This window comes from Bacillus rossius, chromosome 18, assembly GCF_032445375.1.
Source record: "Bacillus rossius redtenbacheri isolate Brsri chromosome 18, Brsri_v3, whole genome shotgun sequence".
Lineage (NCBI taxonomy): Eukaryota > Metazoa > Arthropoda > Insecta > Phasmatodea > Bacillidae > Bacillus > Bacillus rossius.
The window spans coordinates 265,920-288,692 of NC_086345.1; the positions used below are offsets into that span (position 1 = coordinate 265,920).

A 22,773-nucleotide genomic window follows, 5' to 3' on the forward strand; every position below is an offset into this window, starting at 1 on the left:
TCAATTTTTACCTCAAAGGAAAAAAGTTGCATATCATTAAATGATAAATATTTGTTTCCCATTAATATAGTTTATGAACATAACTTATTGTGATAATACCTACCTTATTTAAATTGTGTTTTTGTAATGCTCTCCTATTGCAGTAAAACTTTTGGGCAAATTGAATAGCATATAGTCGATCTTTAACATAAGCTTTTGGAATACATAAATATAATAAATTATGTTCTCGTGATTTCAACAATTAAATATTTCTTCGCATGAAAAAATTAACTAACTAAAAAAATATTTCAGTAAATTTATACTCAAGGACTAAAAAATTTTATTTTTATTTTAAATAATATTGTATGTATGTATACTTTTCTGAAAAAAAGTAGATTCAAGAAAACAAATTTTTTTTGTTCTTGAAATTACTTGACAAGCGATATTGAACTTCAACTTTATACTTTCGGTATAGCACTTTTCGATTTATTTTCTCCAAACGGGAATTAAAAGTTATGAATAAATAACATTTTCCTCTATAATTTTGCAGCCGTATACTGAAAAGTTTAACTTTCCTTTATTTGCATGACGCGGAGCTCCTAACTACACAAAATTTTTGTTATTTATTTTGAACGTTATATTTATGTTTCCTTACAAACTTAAATGAACCTCTTAACATTTAATTTTATCAAAAGTTATACAATATAAGTATCAAGTTAAAATATTTTTATGTGAAGTTGTGGCTATTTTGTTGTTAAAAATGACACTCTTAAGTTTGAATGAAAGTGAGATATGATAAAATTATATTTGTAGTTAAAAACAGATAATTCATTACAAATTCAATCTTTTGTTACATGCATATTGCCAAATAAATTTTACAATATATTAAATTCTATGCATTTGAATCTAGTCGTATATTCTGCAGCATTAATTCCTATAAGCAAATACTTATTACGTACAATGTACTTTTAATCCTGTCGTATAATTATGCAAAAAATTGTATCAAAAGTATTGTTTCTTCTATGCGGTTATGGTTGAAAAAGAAAAAAAGTAATTTATATTATTTTTAAATTCGGTTGTCAGTAAGAACGCATATTTAGTGTAATACGACATATATTATTCTGTTTATTAAAACACTAGATGCCCGACCCGGCTTCGCACGGCTATACTAATGGAAAAAAAATTAAACCACATCTCCCATTTACAGTAATGGTAAATAAAAAAAAATTCAGTGAAAATTTATTACAATGCTGAATAATGTACCGGAGAGAAAATGAATAGCACCGATGGTTTCCCGACTCGTGCACGCAACGTACAACTGATGTACCCGTACTTCGCTACGGCAGTCTACAGGCAGATCACTCTTGCGCCGCTCATTATACATGCCCCTCCTTGTGGGTACGCTACTGCCGCGCGATGCCCGTTGCCATGGAGATGCAGAAGGCATGAACAATGCAAAATCCTGTTCTCATGCAGACAAAGTACCCACTGTTGCCTGGTTTTAACCACCCATGGGATCTAATTTTCGGATAATGTCATCCTGCGTAACATAAGGTACATTACCATGAAGTTTCAAGTCTGTAAAATATATATACTTGAAAAAAAGGGCAATTTTTGAAAATTTTAAGTACCCGCCAAAATTTCAACGGTGATGAGGACTGCACTAACAATGAAATAGTCGTTGCCATAGAGACTAATGAAGCATCAACAAAGCAACAGCCGTTGCCATGGTGATTTCCTACAAAAAACTGGAAATTTTGATATATTACGCCCCCGAAACTCCCCTTGGGATCGGATTTCCGCAGACTCCTTTCTTAGTGAGCGTCTACATCACAAAATGAGTAACTATGCTAAATTTCAAGTCAATCGGGTGTATAGTTTTAGAGATCTCGTGATGAGTGAGTCAGTGAGTGGTATTTTATCCCCTTGGGGGTAGAATTAAAATCCTTTCTTAGCGGATGCCTACGTCATAACATCTACCTGCATGCCAAATTCCATCCCGATCCGTCGAGTGGTTTGGGCTGTGCGTTGATAGATCACTATGTCAGTCAGTCAGTCACCTTCGAGTTATATATATATATAGATTAGTATCGATAACTCTATTTTATATTTATCTGTCTATGTTATACGTATTTCAAATTGATTCTTTTTCTTCGGCTTATGACAGCAGCAAATTTTGTTTTATCGCATATGTAATGTTTTTATGTTTTGCATATTATAATAATTAATCAGTTAGTATTGTTGGCGGGTGAGGCTTTTTCACAAATGGACGCGTTCTTGGCGGCTAGAAGGTAGGACGCGTGTATTACGCAGGCTGGATAGGGAAGTACGACTGCAGGCGAGCTCCATGATAGAAGCAACGGGAGTAGTAGCACTCGGCTATTTGTATAGGTGGGATAGCTGTGCGAATGGTAGAACAGACCACGGGTCTATGGTGAGGAAAAAGGTCCCAAGCTCGACATCCCGACGATGAGACCGTTTACGATCTGTCGATGGATCATCAGGAAAGTCAACAACTTCTTCAGAAACTTGAGTCCCTCTTTCAAAATTCAGTTTAATACCTGGAGATGACTATATTCGGTGTTCTACCAAGCGAAGCATACTCTTAATTCATTACTAGTTGATGTTTAATATTTTGACGCAAAATAAAATTGTGAATTAGCTTACTTTGCTCATGCCAGGTTTTACAAGTTTTGTCAAAGTTAATTAAATGAATAAAAATTGTGTCCCTTTGCTGCTGGCTACCCGCAAGAAATTATAATGGTGAATAATAATAATTTTAAGTCGACATGTAATATTAAATGATTTTTATTGGATTGTGTTTTGGTAATGGTGTGTGTAACTGTCTTGTGTATTTTATTACATTCACTTCACGTAACGAATTGTCTGAACGTAATGTTATTGTTTGTTTGTTTTAATATTTCGTTTTATTGAACAAAGATACATAGTTTGCCGCTTCGAGCGACTACAGAAATGACAATACAATTAGTTTACAGTATTCCAAACATTTTAGTTTCCTCTACTGTACATGGGGCGAATATTTTTTATGTTATGTTTACTGAAACCATTATACGCGCTAGTGAGATGTTGCGATTGAGTAGAAGGGAAAATATGTCTTAAAACCCTGCGTAATGTTATGAATTCCATTCATTCGTTTACTCTGTGATCCGGAGGGTCTGTTGTTATGACTGAATACATGTGCACTTACTCTATGTAGAGTGGCTTCATTGAGATGAAAGTAAAGCTCACGTTGATGAAATACTTATTAATTAAAAAATAAAAATGTTATTTTATGCTTCAATTTCTGTTAGTGTCGTACACAGATTAAAAATGTAATGCAGTTCCTCAGTTTTATGTATATTGAAATTTGCTCATGTGTAGAGTAGTTGTTAAAAGCATAAAAAACATATATGACGAATTGTTGTGTATTATTTCCATTAGGCGTGACCATGAAAATAGATATGATTTTATCATTATGTGAAATCTACATTTGAAATGTTGGCGTTTAAATAATTTTAAGAAAGCGTGTGATCTTAAAGCACTATTTATCTATTTAGGAAGTAGGTAGTTTCTTTGATTTTAGAAGGTTTTTTTAAACAAACAACTAAATTAATTCAAAAATTTGAACTACTGCAAGCAAAAAATACTTTATTCCTTTTTTATTTAAAAAATTAGCCATTGTATTCTACCTTGCTTACACTCTATTATCGAAAAAGATTTTTTTTTGACAGTGATTAATACCGTAAATTAATACACAAAACATACATGTTTTCGTATGATACAATAACAGCTAGTGACAGTGACGAAACCAAAATTATTTTGATAGTTTGTATAGAAAATCCCCAACAGTAGTGGTGGTATATTTAGGGATTTCTTTGTAGATGGGTAGACTACTATTTCACAATAAAAAGGAGTTATCGTCAATTATCAAAGCAGCCATATTTCGTATCTTCTTTGACAGCCTAAATACAGCACCAAATGACGTACTTGGCTAAAAATTAATTCCAGCTGCATGCGTAGATTCCGGGAGGAGGGGAGAATCTAAGGGTGGCCCAAACCTCCCTGAAATAAAAAAGTCCGTCTGAGGGGGCCCGCTTGCATTTGCAAAATCTTCACGTTATCCCGCGGGCCTCATGGGAATCCTACAGATTTTCGCCCGTGATTCCAGCTATACATTTCACTGACACCTTGAGCACAACAGTCAGTGCACACTGAGTTCTTACATAACACCCGCGCTTGTCTTCGATAAAATCTGAACTCAGGTGGATTCAGCGTGACTGACTTAGCCTGCAGTCTGAATCCACCTGTAGGCCGCTGTTGCAACAGCTAAGAAATTTACACTGCTCGTAGTGAACAGTCTGTATGTAACTCGGAACGGGATTCCAGTTCATTCGTGTATACTTATTCATCATATTATGCAACGTTAAAGTCATTAAAAAATATGCAAAAATAAAATGCTAAACATGTAATAAGTGCCAGAAAATAATAATATGCAGTAATATTTAGTGTAACTAAATACGACATGAACCCTAGAATACAAAGTTGACGATGTGACGTTGGTGGGAACACTTGTTTGTTCCTGACATTTTTTTTTTCTTTACAGAATTTTAAAGTGAGTTTGACATGCACTTTTTCTTCAGGAAGTAAGTTAAAAATTTCTTTGTCGTTATTGCGATTTATAAAGTTGATTTGTGTCTAAGAGTAAAAATATTTAATATTATTTTCATCATTTTATTCCCAGTTTTATTACTCAATCTATTAGTAGGACGTGATTTCTCGTCGCGGTGCGGAAGACTTTTATGAATGAAAGCGTAACAGTTCGTGCAAAACCATTCATCACACAAATGTCAGTTAGAAAGTTTAATGTTGGAAATTTTTTTAATTATATAATTTTTACAATTTTTTTTCTGAAAACACAAGCTAACACATCGATTGTTGGTGACAGCATTTTTTGTAATGTATGTAAATCTCTTAATTATGTAGAACGTTAATTAAAAAATAAAAATACATGTTTTAAACAGAATTGACGATTGTTTGCTTTTCATGGATATGGACTGGATCGCAACACTAATTTAATGTTTCAAGATGATAAACACTGTCAGGAAGCAAGCAAGGCAATGCGAGAACATTATCCTTTGGGTTGAATGTAGCGAAAGGGAAAAACAGTCACCTTTCTTGCCACAATCTTGTTCGCAGATAACGCAGTTATAAGTAGCAAATGGACTCCACACAATGACAACCCTCCCATTATTCCGCCCCCCTCGCTGAATCGCCCTATCCCCCCTCCACCCCGGCGCAGGCGACAGTCTCAGGTATATCGCCCCGCCCAACCACTGGCAGTAGCACGTGGCCAGTGGCCCCACGCGCTAAACATTTTTAATAGGGAGGCCCCTTAACTTGAAAACGGTGCATTTTAGTGAAAAATGCATTGAATAAAAGTTGTAGCAAATTAAAGTACAAATTAAAAAGGACTCTATGATTTATTTTGTATCTGCAATGGTTTTCGTTTTAATCGGGACTGAATAGGTCTGGCGCATGAGGGAGCACGGAACACTGCTAAGACAGCAGCTGGGGCCACGGTCGCGACATGGAGTGGAGGTCGCTGAAGCAGAGAAAGGAAAATAAAAGAAGTGCTCTAACTATATATACCTACCTAAAAGGGGACTACAGATGTGACTCTGTAGGGTGCATAACTGTAAAAACTAGGGCTATCTACATAAATAAAAATATGTAAACAAATACTGGAAATAGAAAAATTTTGTGTGACGGGCGAATGGCGAATCTAGTAAAGTAGTAACAAACATATTATAATGGAAAACCAAGATGGTATTGAATTTATTATTGCTGTTTACATAAATTAGACCACTCCAGCACTTTATACAGTGAGTATGAAAAGGGGGCCAAGAATCAACAAACTGATCGCTGCCAATACGTCGGACACAACAAAACAAAAGTTCCAATATTAAGATTATGTTGAAAAAAATATCAAATTAAATTTATCTCAGGGTTGTCTTCCGGCTAAATCACGTCGTTAGGGCTCGAAATTCTATCGTTCAAGACTTCTGGACCTGCGGTCGTAAAGTCTTGTGTGTTATTTGAATGTCAACAAAAAAAAAAATTGGCCTTTAAGATTTATATATCAAAATGTAGCTGTTCCCAAATGATGAAAAATATTACTCTTATACTTTTGCACTCAGATGATTATTTCGGCCTTAATCGAAAAAGCGTCATCTGGAGCTATAACGTTTTTCAAAGGTTGTAATGTTGCAAGACCCTGCCATCCTAATTAAATAATTTTTCGTTTAAACTATTTTTATGAATGTAAATATTTCTTAAAAAGTCTTTCTAATGATATTTTACCGTTTGTTATATATTTTAGGGTTGATATTTTTCACTTGCTATGTTTTTAAGAAGGTATTTATTATTTTATTAGACATTTTCAATCAGTACTATTTTTTATGTAATTATTCACAAATGAGCCGCTGTTCTAGATTTTTAAGTGTTTAGGCCTACTTTTTCAGGTTATTTATAAATGATTTTAATGTTGTAAAGTAATTTGTATTATGATTGCTGTTCTTAAATTTTATTAACGTATTGTAATATAATTATAAATCACGGTACTGTGTCTGGGCTGGTGTGATGGTTAGAAACAGAGGCATGAGAGGCCTGTAAGTGGGAGTGAGAAAGGAACAGTGCTTCCCCGCCAACCGAGATAAAGACGGTAATTCCCCCCCTGCATGGGAACCGGGTGATAACTGCTCTCTCACGGTGTGGGAAAGAGAACGAGAATGGAAGTCCCCGATTTCGAGGTGAAATTGAAAAGAGACTGATCAGGGGAAGCCCAGATTTCTGTGTGTACAAGATTTTTTCATGTGTTGTAACTTGTTCTGTGATTGGCTAATATCTGTAGAGTGAATGAAGCGTGCGTGTGATTGGTCGGTGAGGTCAGGTGACTTCTCCTCCCTGCGTGGAGAAGAGAGTGGCCAGACTTCACCAGTCGTCTGTCGAACGCTGGACAAGTAGGTCGCGTTCGGTGGCTTCTCACCAAATTATTATGTAATGTACTAATAGATAATTTCACGTTGGTGGTCGGAGCCAGGCCGAATATTAAATCAACCTAATTTGTTTTATTTTCTTTCGGACAATGAATTAGAAATTGCGGCCACCTTCGTCGGCAGTTGGCTCGGGGCGGATTTCGTTTTCGCTGGGTGCGGTCCTCTTCGAGGTCGCACCATCTTCGTGTACTCGCAGTAAAACATTACTGAGGGACTTCATCTACGTCATTAATTTTCGGTAATTTCTCGTCATGCGAGCTACCAGCAGTTTTTCGATGGGCAGATATATGTGTGGAACGAGTGAATGAACTATTGTAAGTGTTTGGATTCGTCGGGCATTCTGTTTAGAAAAATAAAAAATAATAAAAAACATCAAAATTTGCAATCGGCGTTGAACTGTTTTATTTTGTATATAACTAACCGTTATAAGGTTACCTGGTGATGCGCAGGGTCCAATTTCAACCATTCATATAATCCTGTGTATTGTGCAGATCGGAGGAAATCTTACATCGGCGACTGCCGTGAAGCGTCGCCGTAATTTTAACAATGTTTTTAAGCCTCGCACACGGAGTGTTTGGATCACTGAACGCCTGACGACCAGAGCTGTCGTCAGACCAAACGCACTTCCCAAGATGGGTCCAAAACGTTCTCTTCCTCGGCATGCCTAGCGCCGGTCCTTCAAACCAGGCGCCGCCGGCCTCGGGCCAAACCCCGGCCTCCGTTGCGTATAACGTACAAAATTCAAAGAAAACGGCCGAAAGAAAAAGTTAATTAGGGTGGTTTTATCCAAAATAATCAGTTCTAAATTAATCAAAATAAATATAAAATGTCTTTGGTACATAAAACTGTTTTATAGTAAATGTAAACAAACACTTGAGATTGTTATTGCACACGTCTCGTTGCCAGGCGACGGTAAACGAAGAAAAATTAAAATAAACAAACCACACGACACATGTCAGAACCTCTGTGATGAGGCCTATTATCACAGTGCGAGAGAAGGCTGTGTGAAGGCTGGTTTATTTTCAGATTCCCCCCATAGTCGAAAGCCAGCGCAGCAGCTAGCTACTAGGGGAGAACCTTGGCTGACGTAACAACACACACATTCACTCTAAGGTGCTGAAAAATTTCTTCACTCCCTGCAGTATGTGCCTTTGTTCAATGTCAACCTTCAACCTAGGTTAGAGAGAGAGAGGACAATCCTGGGGAATAAAGGGAAAGAAGGGGAAGTAGCCATTGCCTCAAGCGAGAGAAAGAGTGAGCGCATGTCAGTCACCACGATCCCGCCCACGGCCTCTCCTCTTCCCCCTTCCCTGCTGCTGGGGAAAGAAGCGGAACGAGAGACAAGGCATGTTGCTTGTCACCAGTCATGCCACTTCCTTCTTCGTCACTCTTTTAACAGTCTTTGTGTTAACTGCGTGAATGTTTTTTTCAAAATACCATTTAAATCACTCTTACTTATGGAAGGGGCAACAGGGAAACACTCGTAATTACCAGACAAATTAAGTATGATTAGTCAAACTGACGGTGCATTACAAAACTCTCGTATCTTCGAAGGTCTCGTAGTATCCCGTACTCGTAATAATGAGGTTCCACTGTAAATACTACAGGTGATGGCTAAACTTGCTTTAAGCAGCTTTGGAAATCGTTGGGTTAACTTTTTCGTAGTCTTTTAACACCATCAAGAAGCACAAATCTTGGTTAGGTGTCTTAATCGCCACTGTGCATTCACACCAAGGTTTTACATTTACATACAATATGACAATAAACAAGCAAACATTTTGTAGGGCCTTTTTATCCTTCACGGTCATTCTGAGTTGAGACTGAAGCAAACATCCATTGCATCTGATGCATAGCTCCAGGGGGCTTGATTTTTATATTCTTCTCTGAATCTCCTCCTAAAAACACCACACATAGTTCAACCAATTCGCTATAATCATCTCTTACAAACGTTTTGTCCAGTTCTGCCTTATAAAACATTAACAAAGATGTGGCTCAGCAACATGTTCTTTTACGAAATCAAGACACAGCTCAACGTCATTTTAATCAATATTTTTCCAATTGTCTCTTATTTTTTTAAGAGCGGAATGTCTGGGCTGTTAGTTACTTTCTTTAACTTGGTTTCGAATACAGTTTTTAGTACCAACTCATAAATGTGATGCGACAAGCGAAAAGTAACAATTCTCTTTCTAAAGTCTGTTCCAGAAGAGCACAGCTGCCAGTATTCAATGATTTGTCGCAGCACATTCTTTGTACCTTGTCATTAAGGGTTCCAGTCATAGAGGTCAGCTGATACAGCTTTGGCTTGATGTTTCCAGAAGAATTCTTAAGTTTTGGTACTGCAAGAAGCTGTTCTCTGTCATCAAACTGAGAGATAACTGGCAAACATTCTTCTCTTGAACTTCGCATATCCAAGCCTGATAGTAGTTTTCCATCCCAACGGACTGTAACTACATCAGGCACGTTGTTCTGGAAGTCAGTTTTTATAGCTGCAGCCCTGGATTTTCTCGTCTGAGTACAAATTTGCTGGATCGAGGATTTGTTAATGGGGAAATCATTGCTGCTAAGACCGAGCGCTTCTACGACCGCATGAAGAATACAAACAGTCTCTTATGCTTAGTTGGCATCAATCTAAAGTCTAAACAAGCTTAGGTGTTATCAGATTACCTCTTTTCAAACTTGTTTCTGTGCAAAGAACCTCCGGCAAGCTGACTTCAGAGATTAGAATCTCTTCATCTGAAACTTGTGGATGTTCCAAGTTATGTGCAGTAGAAGTAGATGCAACAGCCAATAACTCTCTTTGTCTTATATTTCTTTCCTCTTCATGTAATCGTCTTTGCCTAGCTCTCTCTTCTTTTCTTTGTCCGCCAACTTTTTGTCTACACCAGCCAAGCAACCCGGTCGACCAAATTCTTCTGTTTCTTCAAAAATGCCTTGTCTTCTGCTATTCTCATTCTTTTAAAGGCATCAGCATGTGCAATATTAAATAAGTTATCCAGATCTTTTTTAAAATTATTTTCACGATTCTCAAAAGTCTCCTGATGTTTCTTACAATATTTGCAGGTCTCTCCAAACATGATATAAATCAACGAGTTTCTTCATGCAGTTTGTAAATAAATGGCTTTGTGAGAATTCTTGTTTTTTTCCCAAAATATAATGAACTCCCTAATCACAAGATTACACTTTCACTGACAGTCAGCTTGACTTCACAAATATTATAAAACAAGACAGCGAGTACCGTATTTACTCGTGTATATCGCGCCCTCGTGTATAGCGCGCACCACGATTTTTGCAACAAATTCCAAAGAAAAAAAAATTGAAAAATTTGTTTTCCCATAAATAAATTTTACTAACATTTTGTGGTACCTGATAATTTAAATTGATGTGTGGTGATGCATCAGGAAAATACTTAAACTCTGCTGTGTAGACGGAAGATAATGAAGCGCTGTATCGTCACATCTGGTACGTGGTAGGGAGGGAGGGAGGCGTGCCGCGCTACGTTGCTAAGCTGGCGCGGAGAACTAGATGACTCACCGGTCGCTGCTGGGACGAGGAATGGAGGAAGTGAAGAAAGTGGACAGGGGGGGGGAGAACTGGTGACAACATTCTCTCTCTCTCTCTCTCTCTTTTTTTACTAGCTTCTGAGCTGGCTTTCTGTAAAGAGGGGAGGTCTAAAAATAAACAAGAGACCATGATGTGCGAGCTTGCGCGCGCATGTGTGTGTGTGTGTGTGTGTGTGAAAAACAGATGCCTTGTTGCTTGTGCGTATGTGTGGGGGCTGGCCAGAAACATCACCCGCCAGTTAACGACTTCCACTCCTCCCCGCCTCCCCCCCCCACCACAAACTTTTTTTTTCCGTGTATAGCGCGCATCCTTATTTTTTTCCTTTACTTGAGGGGAAAAAAGGGCACGCTATACACGAGTATATACGGTACTTGTTAATTAGACGGGAAAATTGCACCATATTGTTTGACAGCTAGGCAGTCCAATAAGAAAAATACTTTGTTCATCACTGCATAATCCAATCAACATCTTGACGTCAGCCGGGGCTTCGCCCTACGACCCTGATCATCCTCCGTTCCCTTTCCCACCACCTTTCCTACCCGGCATTTGTATCGTGACGTACATAGCCGTGTGCGATTCAAACTGCGCACCACGAACTACAGCAAGAGGGCGCTTAGCTGCAGTGCACCGCACCCCTAAATATGATAATTAATATTGTAATCCTTTTTCTTTCCGCCCCAAAACAGTGTAACGATGGCTATGCATGTATGTGTTTTTAATTAATAACTTCATGATCTTTTGTTATTTTTATAAGTCCAAGCACGAACAAGGACGCTCCCTAGCGGGCGACGGAGGAACTAGCATGAAACTCATTTGAACCCTGCTTTATGTTTATAAGTAATTATTACAGACGGTCTGGACATGGAAGTAATCTAATAATTATTGTAAAAGGATTTATGTATTTTATAATAGTAACTCGGGGCACGCTACAGCAAAGTGTAACGGTAATTGTGTTCGGTGCGAAGGGGCGCCGTTGCCACCTGCAAGCGATGAGCTCAGCCCAGTCTCCTTCTACAGCCGGCCGAGAGCAGACGTCTCTGCGGACACCCCGAGGACATCACCGTTGGTTCACAGAGTAGTAATTCTGTAACTTATTTTATTTAAATCGCTTACTTTTCATCCTCGGGGCCTCTCTCGGTCGGGGAGACTGCTTACGTAATAATTATTCACTCTTCGGAGTTTTTATCTCACCGGTGTATTAAGTAACGGCTTGAGGCGGCCACGTGCGTGGTTCGCCTCCTCACCTAAGCTGATTCGTGCCTCCGGCGTTTTACAGTTTTATCAGTGGAGGATCGTGTAAGGACGTGTACCGTGAGTAGAATAAAAGCCAATTAACTGTGTTACGTGTTTTGTGTTCGGGGGGCCACGTGGGTCCCTAACCTGGTCAGCGGCGTGTGGGACGCCCTGAGAGCCCACTGCGGGAATTAGAAGCGTGCCCGACGCTGAGAGCGGGCTTAGGTCGGGACAGGAGCTGCGTATAACATTTTGAGGGCTAATATCTCGCCGCACACGGGCCACGTAACGCCCTGAGTAGAGTCTTTCAGCCGGGTCCACGTGCCCACTCATGTGGTGGCGCCCATTAATTTCCACCGATAATTTCACCACAACACCGGTACGCCCTCAATCTTTATGCAAAGAGTAACAGCGTAATTAAAATCCAAAAATCACTCAAGAATTGACAAATAAAACACGTAGTTTCAGCAAATATTGTAATAGGGGAAGTAAACGCTTAATAAATACGCGAGACAAGTGATGTTAACGAACCTAGCAGTGTGGAGTGTAACTACGTTTTTTTACAATGTGTTTTAAGTGCGTTAAAGTACTGGCATCTAGCGGCGTGGAGTGAAAATAGCTTCAAAGTAGAGGTGGACGGGAATAGCATTTTTACTTCGGGACGGGATTCGGTCGGGAAATACATTAGATTTTCGGGATCGGGATCGGGAGCAAGAGCAGTAAAATGTCTCTTAGCTTGATGTACAGAAAATTATATTTACTTTTAAAATGTGCATATTTTAAAGTCTTTTTTTAATAAACCATCCACATTATCAGTGGAAACGGCACTGCCTACTTTAGTATTCAAACTGTCGACAGTTTCTTCGTACAGCTCTGGAATTATTTTCCTGCTGAATGTTTTGCTCGATGGCAGACTGTACAGAGGCTTAGCCAGTTTTAAAACATTTTTTAGGCCTCTTTCGACAAAATGCTGTATGGATGGCAACCATTTGCTAACCATTTACCTATGTACTTCTTTTGTCAAAGCCTTTTGCTTAGGGGTGGTCAATACCCCAGGTGACAAAATCAGCTAGCTTGGGCTGATTTGTTGGTACATCTGATTTAACTACCTTTTTCTCACTTGTGCTTTATAATTTGAAAGATGTGTATTTTTCTTGAAGAATGGCCAACTCATTTTTTTCCTTCGGATGTTATGTTAAGTGTCTGTGCATACCTGTTGTGGAACAATATTCCGTTTTCAGGACAGAAGGGCACAAAGTACATTGCACCTTGTTATTTGGTAATTTCTTAAAGAACTTCCAAATAGGCGCAGAAGATACACCTGGTTCACTTTTGCTAGGTACTGCCTGGAATGCCAGGTTCCATCATTCACACAAGTGTATAAACTACCCTTTTTTATTAAATGAAATTTACCGGAAATAATTATCTCGCGTACTTTAAAAATACCACTTGTTTTTAATTGTTCACTTTCATTTTACATAATGACCAACTACTAAAACATAAAACCCTCTGATGTTTATGAAGACGTTTATAATGGCATAATAATGTGAAACCAAGATGGCGTCTTTCAGTTTACTAACGTTTTGAATATTACGCGTTTGGCAACACTGCTTACTGTTGCTCTTGTTAATTTTAAACAAATTATAACTAGAGATGGTGATTTATAGCATTTAAAATAATGACATTTCGCATTTTGAATTTGAAATTCAGCAATTTTTAGCATTTAAAAAACATAATTTAGCCAATTCTCTCATTTTACATTACTGAAGAAAAGTATATTTTTAAAAAAGAACCCGTTGCTTGCCATTTTACCGACTTTTTTTCTTCAACCGACTTCTCTGTGAATTTTTATTTTTTTTTTATTTTTTTTCAGTCTGATGTCCCTCAGATTTAATGTGCTTTTCAAGTAAATCTTTTTTTTTCCATTCCAGATGGCGATTACATAAATTAAAATTGGGCATTAAAATATTCGTATCACTTTCCTATAACTGTTCACTTTTGTATTCATTTATGCGATTGCGAATTATAATGACGTTTCGTCCCATTTTTACCACAAGAAATAACAGTATACAACACATTCACGAGTATGCACGTATTTGTAGAGGTGGGACGAAAAGTATCAACCTGATACTTTGCCACTGATACGCGTCTGTATCAGGAAGGGCAAACGAGTACACTATTCAAGTATCAAGTACTTTAGTATCAGTACAGAATTCGCCTGGAACAACACCACGGCCAATGTGCGCAGAACCCGATCGCAGATGACGGTCACTTGGGCGGAGCTTGTGAAAGGGGAGGGAGCAGGAACGACGAATAAGGGATAAAGAAGGGAAAGAATGTAGGGGAGGAAGCGCAGGGGAAGGCGTTGAAGAAGAGGCGCAAAGCGAAATTGTTACGAGTCGTTTGGTTATTGTCCCACATCAAAGTACGCTCAGTGCGCAGTGCGTGCACAGTCTCATTCAATAATAAAACTAATGAAATTTTAATATTAAAAAGTACATTAATACAAGATATAATATTTATATTTGTGCACCTAACAGCTATGAAAATGCAAATAAATTCTCAGTTGACACTAATAACAGATGTAATCAACATTAGGACTTTTTTTTTCCGAAAACAATTAGTAACTAGTGTTTTCATACATTAAAAGATTACGATTTTATCAAAAATTAAAAATTAAAAAAACAGATAAGTACATTAGTATGCAGACTATATCAATGTTTACGTTTCAAATGTTTCTTCAGATTAGTCGATGATATTTATAACTCAGTTTTTTTTTACACAAATTACAATTAGCAAACTCATTATTTTCCGTAAAAAAATTCCACAAAAATGAAGTCTTTTTCTTGCACTTATCCATTCCTTATTTCACTATAAAGATACTAACTACAAAGCATGACAGCCCGCAACAATGTACATGGTGGTAATTAATACACGGCCAGGACGAACTGCAGTGAATGTTGAACTCATTGATACTGGCTGTATCAGGCGGGCATGAGAGTAACAGACGTAGAGAATTACCGGGCATGATAAATAATTAGGGGTAGTCAAATTTCGTTAATGACGAAATCGCGAAATTTTAAAAAAATCACTTGCACATGATGTGTAATACAAATAACCTTACTTGGTAGTGATAAGACGTTAATATAGTGCATTTCGTTTTAACGAAATTTGCTGTGATGCGCGAAATCCGTAGTTTTTCACGAAATATGACGAAATCGCGATATTCGCGCGAAATTAACCTTTTTTATCGCGAAAAATCACGTTGAATCATTCTGGAACTTGCACAAAACGTTTATTATTCCAAGAGGTTATATGTGAGATGCCATCTTTGCTTTTGTTTTTATCTAGCACCCATAGAGTAGAGCGTGGCAATAATAATTATCACTTTAGCTACTGGTGGACAAATCACAGATGGCGTTGGTAGTTACGAGTGTCGAAATGTTCTATGATTTTGTTTTCACGAGTGCGTGTCTGTCGAGTTTAAGTTCTTTATTTCCGAGTGGATGCAATATGTCTCTCTTCCGCATCTATGATCGTTTTCCGTTGAAAGTTTTTGTGTCATTTTGGTCATATTACCGTGGTCACTGGATAAACGTATAAAATGCCGAAAGTTGTGTTTTCGAAAGAGCTGAAGGATTTTACGTAATCAGTAAAGAAAAAGGCGTCATGATGTGCAAGTTCTGTAATGTGCAAGTCGACTGGAAAATAAAATACACGTGTGAAAACACTGTAAATTTCGAGCATCGCACAAGGTGAACAAAGCATCGGGTTCTGGAACTAAGCGTCAAGTTACTCTAGAACCATATATTTCACGAATGAAAATTATTACATCCAGACGTACGCCTACTCAGTCTCCGTCGTCGCACACGTTCCTACGAGACGTAGAAGGCCATAAAACGGCAAAAATGACATTATTTTGCCGACCGCAAATGCGTCTGGTGACGCAATCGTCGATAGGCCTTAACTCAATCTTTGTTCCTTTCTCTGAATCGGCCAAACGCAGTCCAGAAAAATAGCGTCACTTCCATATTAGCCAATCAAATCATAACTTTCAAAATGTTAATTGTTGTATTTGGGCGTCCTAGCCGAGGCGACTATTTATTTTCGTAGTTGTCACGGCAATGCACGAAAATAAATGCCGGCCCAGAGTGCCAACATATACATGAACAAATACCGCACACGCAGTTGAGGCGGTGAAAAAGTAAACAAAAAAAAACAATACTCTGTACTGTTGAATAAGTACAGTGTTTTGGTGGGGACTAGTTTGCAGGAAACATATAATACCTGATTTTCAGAGATAGGTAGTAAAATGGACTTGAGCCACTAACGTTTATGATCAGTTTCCGATTTTTTTGTATGTAATCTTGAGAATTTTAATTACAAATGCAGCGTGCTAAATTTTAGATGTGAATGTACTTCAAAACATTGTTTTTGATAAATTTCGACCAAATAAAACAATTATTCCATCAAACATATACATGTGTATAAAATTATAATGACGAAATAGTTATTTTTTCTAACTAAACAATTTTTTTTTCACCGAAATTTGGCACCGAAATAACTCTTTTTATTCACCGAAATGGGCCTTTTTTATTTACCATTTTTCATTGGCCCTATAAATAATGTATAGGAGACACCGATACCTTTTTATGCTGGTGATGACGGCACGGAGGATGTGTACCCTGTAACGACAATGCTGATACCTTGTCGCTTCCTGGGACCGCTACTGCTCTGATACAAAAGTATCAGATACTTGTAACTAGTACATTACTGTATCAGTATCAGGTTGGAACAGATACCGAAAATTGCTGTAACAACCCACCTCTACGTATTTGTAAACACGCAACATTCCACAGACTACACAAGAATGCGGCTTTCACGTGAAACACAGCCAGAAAATGGGACTTACAATTGTTAGCGCAACGAAGCAGAGATGTCGCAATATGGTGGCCTAAAAACTTGTACTCTGCAAGATGACGGACAATCTTCCAGCTAGTTGTTCTTTGCTTTGTTTACAATCGTGAGGCACGGATGGCCATTCTACATTCAATATTTACGAATAATAGTAGTTGTGAATGACGTGACAATAAGATACTTGTGCTGAATACGCCATAGAATGATGGTTTCTTTTGATACTGAACTGAAACAAAATACAATCAGTAAATAAATTGTGTACAGTGAAGACGAATCTACGCTTTTTACCTTGATTTCGCATTTATCTCGGAATAGTCTAGATTTAGCATTTTATAGCGGAAAAAATATAATTTAGCATATTTTAGCATCTATTTAGCAAAAACTAAAAATCACCATCCCTAATTATAACCTAAAAATACGGCAAAGATGTTAACATTCGCCAAACTTAAAAATAATATTCAACTTTGAGTTCTTTATTTAGTCAGAGATTTATTTTAAACTATGTTTATGAACGAGTGTAGAATTTACGTTAATGTTTATAATATGTAATTTATTTTTGTTATGTCTTTGTACTTTGTTCGTTTAATACGTGTACGAAGTTGTTACGGGACGTATGTATACATAGGTAACGAGTAGTTGGAAATAGGGGGTTCAAGCACAGGCGGAGGAGCCAGGAGCCCGCCATCTTGGATGACGTCATCGGCGGCCATCTTGGATGACGTCATCGGCGGCCATCTTGGATGACGTCATCATGACCTTTGACCTTGACCTTTGACCTTGCTAATCTAAGCTAATCTATGCCAATCTATGCCAATCTACGCTAATCTATGCCAATCTATGCCAATCCATATGCTAATCTATGCTAATCCGTATGCTAATCTATGCCAATCCGTATGCTAATCTATGCTAATCTGTATGCTAATCTGTATGCTAATCCATGCCAATCCATGCTAATCCATCCGCCATTTTGTATTTCTAGAAATTTCCACCAACTTCGAATCGTGACGTCACCGTTGCACTTTGTGTCACGGACGCCATCTTGGATTTGAATTTTTTTTTCGAACTTTGAAATTCGATGTAAACATCAACCGCCATCTTGTTTTCGTCTGCTGGTGGCCGCCATCTTGTTTTCGTCTGCTGGTGGCCGCCATCTTGTTTCGTCTGCTGGAGGCAGCCATCTTGCGACGTCATATAGTTCTGTTGGTCGCCACCAGATAGCAGCAGGGATTATTTTATTTTTTTTCTTTAACTAAAATAATTTCAGTGCCGAGGCTGGGATTCGATCCATGGGACGTGAAAACGTCCAGGATGTCGTGGTTACGAGGCGGACACCTTGACCACTAGACCACGAGACCAATTGGGATATGGTGGAATAAATAATCTATATATGCCACGTACTGACGTCAAGTTTTATGATAAAAGGGGGGAGGGTGTCTTTGCCTTCCCAAATGCATGAAATTCAAATTATTATTATACCATCGCCATCTTTAATTCCAGCACAGACTACCAGATGGCGCCAAATTCAAAAATTAGTTGCCAGAGGCGCCGCCATCTTGGTTCTCAAGTTGGCTGGCAGGTGTCGCATGCCGCCATCTTGGTTCTCAAGTTGGCTGGTAGATGTCGCTAGTATCGCGCGCCAAATTCAAAAATTAGTTGCCAGAGGCGCCGCCATCTTGGTTCTCAAGTTGGCTGGTAGATGTCGCTAGTATCGCGCGCCAAATTCAAAAATTAGTTGCCAGAAGCGCCGCCATCTTGGTTCTCAAGTTGGCTGGTAGATGGCGCCACCGTCACCATATTTTAGTTCATACAATCGATACCAGATGACGCCACCATCGCCATCTTTAGTTCCTAGTGTTGCTACCAGAGTGTGCCACCGTCGCCATCTTTAATTCTTAAAGTTACTGCCGGAGTGCGCCACCGTCGCCATCTTTAATTCTTAAAGTTACTGCCGGATGGCGCCAAGTGTTATGCAATGTGTAACCAGTCGAGATAAGTTTGGAACCTGTAGCCATATTATTATTAATTACTAATGTATGTTTATTAAATATGATAGAGTATTTATAAAATATTGGTGTTGTGTAGAGACTCTCTCTTCTTCTCGTAGTGGCGGAAGACATCTCGAAGGTAGTGTTAGAATTTATGTATTAAAGCAATCACTCTAGCTGAGGAGACTAATAACTTATAGTTACAATTCAATAATATCGGCAATTAAATGTTTTGATATTAAAGCAAACAACGTAAATGTTAAACACATATTTATTTAAATCTTATTACAAACAGCAAGGGGTAAGAACAATCGATGATTTAAAAGAAGTAAATAACGAGTAATAAAATCACTTAATATTCACACACTACACATCATAGTGACAAAGGCAACATTAACTCGAGACCCAATTATACATAGTAGTATGGGTGGTCGAATAGCCAGAATTTAAGTAGCTGAACATTACAATGGGCGCAATGGAATTTGCCATACAGTTTTATACATTTATCCAGGCGGTTTCCATAAGTCTTTAAAAGTTTGTTGAAGCTAGGACAGTTTCTTTCATTATGTAAATCAACAATGTTGGCACTGCACAGTTCACTAAAGATACTTTTCTGTTTGTCTCCTAGGACGTATACTACATCTCCTTCTTCAGGGTTGACGATGTCACATAACACTGATGAGATTTGGTCAAAGCTCACTTCACCTTCGTTCCACGAGAGTCCATGCACTTCATAAGTCAGTTTACGATTCTCGCTTTGCGACAGCCTGTCTAGTTCGGACCAGTCACATGGTGGTTTGAATATGTATTCATAGGTCCTCAATACATCACCATCCTCGATGAACATTGCTGCAAGTTGCTTAACCACATACCCCTTTTGTGATGTGAGGCACTGAATGTTGCAGAGAAATAATGACATTTTTTTTGCCAGTACTCACGATAACTGATGTGTGAAGCTGTGCTAGCTCTGCAAGGCTGATTCTAGTTCTACAGGTATGACTGCAAGGCTGCAGTGCTGATGTTGTCTCTAGGATGCTGAATGTCAGACTGGTTGTAACAACCTTTGGTGTCATAGTACACACAAATTTACAATTCGTCTTCATCACTATCCCCCAAGCCACTATCCGTTCCTTCATCCACATCTTCGTTCACCTCTTGCGCTTCCTTTGCGGCCTCGATGCAGGTCATAACAGCATGATATAAATAGGTAATAAATATCTCTTCCTCAGGGAACTCAGTGAGAATGTTGAGGGTGGAGGATGTAAGGTGGTAATGTATATCATTAAAGTCCATACCTATGTAGCGACGTACTACATCCATTACAAATTCCCGAACATCGTCCATCGTAACACTGTTTAAATTAAAATCGCAAACACTCTCCGCGTAAACACTGGTGGAAGCCATGATGATGAGAGCGTGGTTAGAAGCAGACTACCACATTAGCGGAGCGATGCTGTGAGGCCCCAGAACTCGCTCGAAATAACCTGCACAACACATTCCAAAAACATGACGTAGCCTATGGTTGACGGCACAAACACCCTGAGTGGCTCTGCGTGTTTCCTCCTGCCCGAACACGCGCTGCTGTGAAAGCCTCTTCCCGAGCACAGACGTCACTCCCGCAGCAGACAAAACAGGCGTATGCTACAGGAGCTAGAACAATTGAATAGCCAAATATATATTTAGACTACCCAACTTCATAAATGACATGAGATAATTCCTGTGCGATAATCATACTTTAAATGTTGTAATGTATGTATAAACAATAATCATGACTAAGTACTTGAAAAAAAATGTAAGTGAGGTGTTATTCACCTTTAGCGCTTCTCGATTTCTGTATCTGCTACCCACGAATTAAATTGAGACGGGAAACCCCACCATTTCACAAAAGACCGACCATTTCTTCGTTTGAGAACTTTCTCCACCAAATATGTGTCCGGATACATCGTAGACTGGATCTCTTCAGCATAGAAGCCACCACGAATAGGCTTGTGGTCCAAGTCTTCGAGGTAGTAGGTCCTGGGTTCCGATTCACGAACGTGTGTCACACGGAAAAGTTCAGAACTCCAATTCGCCGTGAAACCTTTCTCAAAGACACCTTTCTGCTTGGAGATTCTCACAATGTCACCAACATTAGCTTTATGCTTGCGTGTATCTTTCTTCTTCGTGTTGGTGAATACAGCCCCAAGTAGACGATCATCCTTTACATCTTTAGGCTTCATTTTCGTGGTAGAATGCACTGTGGAATTATATTCACTTATAAGTTTCGACAAAAGATCCAACCAAAAACAACTCAAAGTCTTTTACAAACATAATATTTATTACTCAATTTCTATCCTACTACAGAATCACTTGCGAAAGCCAGCAATCTTATAAACATTTAGCCCTGCATAGACGTGCAACAACTACTTCTTAGCTCCAAATGGCTCCAAATGCTCCAAACGGCCTTCAAATGCTCCAACAGCTCCAAAAAAAGGCTCCAAATGCTTGACAGCTCCAAATGGCTCCAAATGCTCCAAACAGCTCCAAATGCTCCAAATGCCTCCAAATGGCTCCAAATGCTCCAAACGCTCCAAATGTCTCCAAAAGGCTCCAAATGCTTCAAAAGACTCCAAATGCTCCAACAGCTCCAAAAAAAGGCTCCAAATGCTTAACACAGCTCCAAATGGCTCCAAATGCTCCAAATGGCTCCAACAGCTCCAAAAGGCTCCAAATGCTTGACAGCTCCAAATGCTCCAAATGGCTCCAAATGCTCCAAATGGCTCCAACAGCTCCAAAAGGCTCCAAATGCTTCAAAAGGCTCCAATTGTTCCAAGAGCTCCATCTTCAATTGGTTCCAACTGATTCCAATTACTTTTCTTATCGAACTTGGCATGATTACTAACATGTCTTTATTAGTATACATTTTGACTGGCAGTGGTAACGTATTTTGCACCTTTAAGTTAAAAGTTTTATTTAGAAATCATATTTCGATAAATGGTAGATACCATTTGGAAAGAAAATATATTAATTTATCTTTAAGTTTATACACATACATTTAATTTAAGCCATTATTGTATGTAGCCAGCTTCCCTCAGTTCTTTGAGTATGAAGGATATTTCTTTAATGTTCGAATAGTTTCCTGCACAAAGCGATCCATGTAGTAGTCGTAGCCTGTCAACCAATATGTTAGGATCTCCCCATGAGGTATAATCAAACTCTTCTGCTGCGTTCATCATCCTTGCATGTTTATAATAAATATTATCTCTGGTGTCTATCGTTTTAACACCAACCTCAAGGTCACTTTCGTCATCGTGCCAGAAATTATCACAAGCTTGATCAGGATAATTTATTTTATTACGACGTTTCCATCGTTTTGGTCTCAAACCACCATCACAGTCTTCACTCTTGCATGCTTTTGGTGCTTCAGCACAATACTCAATCATGTCAGCCTTAGATGTGTCAGCACAGTCTTCGTTCACACCAGCTTCTGATGTGTCACCACAGTCTTCAATCATGTCAGCACCACAAACTTGATCAGGATAATTTATTTTATTACGTCGTTTCCATCGTTTTGGTCTCAGACCGCCATCACAGTCTTCGATCTTACCTGCTTTAGGTGCTTCAGTACAGTACTCAATCATGTCAGCCTCAGATGTGTCACCACATTCTTCAATCATGCACGCTTCAGATGATTCATCAAAGTCTTCGACCTTGTAAGCTTCAGATGGTTCTCCATCTTTCTCATTTTCATGGAGACGACTAGATATTGGAGTAAATATATTTTCATTTCTAATGTGGTTACAACTACCTTCGTTTGTTTTAAATTTTAAATTATTATCTTCATCTAGATCAGTAATTTTAGCATTAGCTTTTTCGCCTTCGTTCCTCTTCCGCGATGTTGTAGCCCAGTCTTCGTTATCTTTATTCATCTTAATTGTACAGGTCTTGTAATGTCTATCCAAGTAATATCTTCTACCAAAGGATTTCTGACACTGACTGCAATGAAACGGTTTTTGACAAGGACCCAAATTACACTCGCTTCTCTCATGTCGTTTAGCATTCTT

The 22,773-nt window shown here is 38.6% G+C and overlaps 1 protein-coding gene across 1 annotated transcript in view; it reads right to left on the bottom strand.

Moving 5' to 3' along the window:
• LOC134541347 (mutS protein homolog 4-like) overlaps positions 1–22,773 on the bottom strand; it is a 48,001-nt gene that overhangs the window by 14,445 nt on the left and 10,783 nt on the right. The window lies entirely within an intron of this gene.